Source organism: Oncorhynchus mykiss, chromosome 19, assembly GCF_057628025.1.
Source record: "Oncorhynchus mykiss isolate SJ-2025 chromosome 19, ASM5762802v1, whole genome shotgun sequence".
NCBI lineage: Eukaryota > Metazoa > Chordata > Actinopteri > Salmoniformes > Salmonidae > Oncorhynchus > Oncorhynchus mykiss.
The window spans coordinates 70,001-75,000 of NC_143040.1; the positions used below are offsets into that span (position 1 = coordinate 70,001).

Below are 5,000 nucleotides of genomic sequence, written 5' to 3' on the forward strand. Positions count from 1 at the left end.
ATCTCTCTCCCTCTCTCCCTCTCTCTCTCCCTCTCTCTCCCTCCCTCCCTCTCTCCCTCCCTCTCCCTGTCTCCCTCCTCCCTCTGTCTCTCCCTCTCTCCCTCTCTCTCCCTCTCTCTCTCCCTCCCTCCCCCTTCTCTCCCTCCCTCTCTCCCTCTCTCCCTCCCTCCCTCCCTCCTTCCCTCCCTCTGTCTCCCTCTCTCCCTCCTTCCCTCTCTCCCTCTCTCCCTCCCTCCTTCCCTCCCTCTGTCTCTCTCTCTCCCTCTCTCCCTCCCTCTCCCTCCCTCCCTCCCTCCCTGTCTGCCTCCCTCCCTCCCTCCCCCCTCCCTCCCTCCCTCCCTCCCTCCCTCTCTCTCCCTCTCCCTCTCTCTCCCTCTCTCCCTTCCTCTCTCTCTCCCTCCCTCTCTCCCTCCCTCTCTCTCCCTCCTCCCTCCCTCCCTCCCTCCCTCCCTCCCTCCCTCTAGGTGGGTTAGGGGTGCGTGGGTAGGATGGGGTAGGATCATGATCAGTAGGTATATATATGGCAACATACATACATAGTATATTAATATGATAGTTGATGGATATGTATAGATATATACAGTATATATATAGATATATTAATTCATTTATATAGATAGATATGAATAATAGATATATTGATGGATAGGTGGGTAGGTACATATCATCCATCCATATGTATGTAGGTATGTAGGTAGGTTGGGTGTGTGGGTGTGTGGGTGTGTAGATAGATAGAGAGTAGGTATGTATATGGTATGTAGGTATATATATAGTAGGTCCTCCATGTATGTAGGTGTGTGTGTGCGTGTGTCTGTAGGTAGTAGGTATTTATCCAGTAGGTAGGGGTAGAACATAGTACATAGGGTGTGCTGGGTGTTGATTCATTGAACTATCATCCATCAGTGGTTGGGTTGGTGGTGTATATACATATGTAGGTATACATAGTATATCCATCTATCAATTTATCCATCCATTGATGGATTTGATATGATGGATTCATTGATGGATATGTTGATTCATCTATTCATCTATCCATCCATCCAGTATATAATCCATCTATCAGTATATTCATAGATAGATCATAGATAGTCCGTAGGTATGTATACATCCATCCATCAATCTATTCATAAATAATTGAGAACATATGTGTCTTAATTTAAAATAATCAGTAGGTAGGTGGGTGGGTTGGGTAGGATAGATAGATCATCATTCATCCATGAATGTGTGTGTGTATGTATATATAGATAGATAGATCTATCCATATATATATCTATATGTGTGTATGTTCATAGATAGATATCCATGTAGGTAGGTAGGTAGTCATAGATAGTAGGTGGTTGATGTATGTAGGTATGTAGTCATCAATAATCCATCAACTAGATAGATATGTATATAGATAGATAGATAGATAGATAGATGGATTGAGTAGGTAGGTACATAGATAGATAGACATGAATATATATATATGTATGTGTGTATGTGCATGCATAGTATATAGATATATGTATGTATATGTATATGTATATGTATATCCATCCATCCATCCATTCATCCATCTATCTATCTATATGTATAGATAGATAGATAGATAGATAGATAGGATAAGATAGATGATGAGCTATGGATAGATAGTATAGATAGATATCCATGTGTGTGGGTGGGTGAGTGTATAGATGGGTGTGTGGGTGGGTGGGATAGATAGATAGATCAGTATGTGTGTGTGTGTGTGTGTGTGCATGCATGATAGATAGATAGATAGATAGATAGATAGATAGATAGGTGTGGTAGGGATAGATAGATAGACAGTATGTGTGTGTGCATATATATATAGATATATATATATATATGTATGTATATACGTCCAGTACATATATACATATATACATATATATATATATCGGTAGGTGGGTGGATATAATAATAATATATATATATATATATATATATATATAGATAGATAGATAGATAGATAGATAGATGGATGGATGATGGATGGATATGTATAGATATATAGATATATATATAGATATATATAGATAGATAGATATATAGATAGATATGGATAGATAGATAGATAGATATGATGGATGGATATGTATATCCATGTATGAATGATGGATCTATCCATCTATAGATAGATAGATAGATATGTATACGTATATAAGAATATGGATAGATAGATAGATAGAATGTAGATATATCCAATATGTATATATAGTAGGTAGAGATCTGTGAAAGTCAGGGATAGATGGTGAATAATCAATGGATATGTATAGATATAAATACATGATGCTGGGTGTCTAGATAGATAGATCATATAGATATGATGGATTGTATAGATAGATAGATAGATAGATATAGGAGTGTAGAGATGGATAGATGATGGATGGATATGTATATAGATATATAGATATATATATAGGTGTGTGTGTATAGATAGATAGATAGATAGATATATAGATATAGATAGATAGATAGATAGATAGATGGATATATGTATATAGGTATATAGATACATCAATATGAATCTGTGGTTGATGATGGATTGGGGTGGTGTGCATGTAGGTATGTAGGTATATATATATCCAGTATATGGATTGCGGTGTATTCGGTGGTACATCGTGTGTATTCGATGAGTAGATGATAGAATAGATCAATCTAATGATGGATGAGTAGATTCCATTCCATTCCATGCCATTCGAGTAGGGTAGGATGATGATGAGTAGGGTGGGTAGGATTGCATGCATTCATGGTCCTGTATACATATATACAGTAAGTACATATATACATATATATATACATAGATACATACATACATATATATATAGATATATTAGGTATGTATGTAGGTATACATAGTATATATATACATATATATATCCATACATACATATATAGATACAGTATATACAGTATGTAGGTAGGTAGGTAGGTACGGTATAAATAGTAGGTATGTATATAGATTATATAGGTACATCACATATATCCATATATAGGTATAGATAGTAAGTAGGTATGTATATAGTTATATAGTATATATAGATAGGTACTGTAGGTATGTAGGTATATATAGGTGTGTATATATAGTAGTAGGTGTATAGGTAGGTGGTGGGTAGGATTGGTACAAGTAGGTTGTGTATACAGTATAGATTAGTCTAGGGATCTATCATATATAGTCCAGCATACGTAGGTATGTATTTGCGTATATTGCATATATAGTCAGGTCTGTAGTTTGGTATATAGTAGGTAGGGGTAGGATGTAGGTATATAGATAGGTAGGATACATGATCAGTAGGTATGTATGTAGGTATATTTAGTATATATATACATATATATATATAGATAGGTAGGTATGTAGGTAGGTATACATTGGGTCAGAATGGATAGGTACATAGCATAGGTATGTATAGATCTATCCATCCATCCAGTATCCATCCACATTAGGTAGTATCTATCTATCAGTAGGTTGGTAGGTAGGTAGGTAGGTAGGTAGGTACGTAAGCATAGGTGGCAGGATAGATAGATAGATAGATAGGTACATATCTATATATATATGTATGTGTATGTAGGTAACATATATAGTATATCAGGTGTGTGTGTAGGTACAGTAGGTAGCATTTGCAGGTACATATATATATATATATATATATATATAGGTAGGTAGGGACAGATAGGTAGGTATATATAGGTAGGTAGGTACATACATAGGTAGGTATGTATGTGCATATATACATATATATACATATATATATATACATATATACATATATACGTGTGTAGGTAGGTAGGTAGGTGGTTTACAGTAGGTATGTATAGGTACATATCCATAGTCAGTATATACAGTATATAGGTATAGATCATAGTAGGTATGTATAGATTTATATAGTATATATACAGTCAGTATAGGTAACATATAGTATATATATAGTATATATATAGTAGGTAGGTATATAAACCCATGTAGTTGCCGTAACATTAATGCAGGATATGTGCTGCAGTATAGGTACATTTAGGTATATAGGTATACAGTAGTTCATCCATCAGTATATATAGGTGGTCTAGGATTTCCATCCATAGTAGGTATATCCATGTAGGTAGGTAGGTAGATAGATAGGTATGTATCTCCATATATACATATATATATAGGTATATATATCCATCCATCCATATATACATCCAGTATATACATATATAGGTAGGTAGGTGGGTGCATGCATAGTAGGTATGTATATAGGTGCTTGGTGCACATAGATAGGATATGTATAAAATGTATGGTAGTATATAGTATAATAGATTCATCTATCCATGCTGTAGATAGATATATATGTAATAAATATCCATCCATCCAGTGGGTTGGGTGGGTAGATAGATAGGTAGGTAGGTAGTAGTCAGTAGGTAGAGATCATAGGTCAGGTGGGTGACAGTCATTGAGCATTAAGTAGGTAGTATATATAGTATAGATCATGGTGTGTAGATTGTGTGGGTGCACATAGGTGGTTGTGTGTGTGGGTGTATACATATATAGATATACATACATATATATGTAGATATATCTATCAGCATAGATCTTTGATAGATATCCATCTAGGTAGGGATAGATAGATAATAGATAGATATGTATCTATCAATTATCTTTAATAATCAATACATATATACGTATGTGCGTGTACGTAGGTATGTATATAGATATATCCATATATATATAGGTGTGTATATATAGGTGGTTTGGTGTGGGTAGGGGTACAGTACAGTACATCATCAAGTAGGTATGTATATACATATACGTGCATCAATATAGGTATGTGGTAGATCATAGATTGCATATGTATATACAGTATATATCCAGTATATAGATACAGTATACATTCAGTATATAGATATACAGTATAGATCCATCATATATTTAGGTATAGATAGTCATGGTACAGATTGGGGTATGTATACATATATACATATATATACATATATATATATAGGTAGATTCCAGTATATTCAGGTAG

At 35.0% G+C, this 5,000-nt stretch overlaps 1 protein-coding gene across 1 annotated transcript in view; it reads left to right on the plus strand.

Annotated features, from left to right (window-relative positions):
* LOC118966671 (slit homolog 2 protein) overlaps positions 1-5,000 on the plus strand; it is a 126,074-nt gene that overhangs the window by 59,760 nt on the left and 61,314 nt on the right. The window lies entirely within an intron of this gene.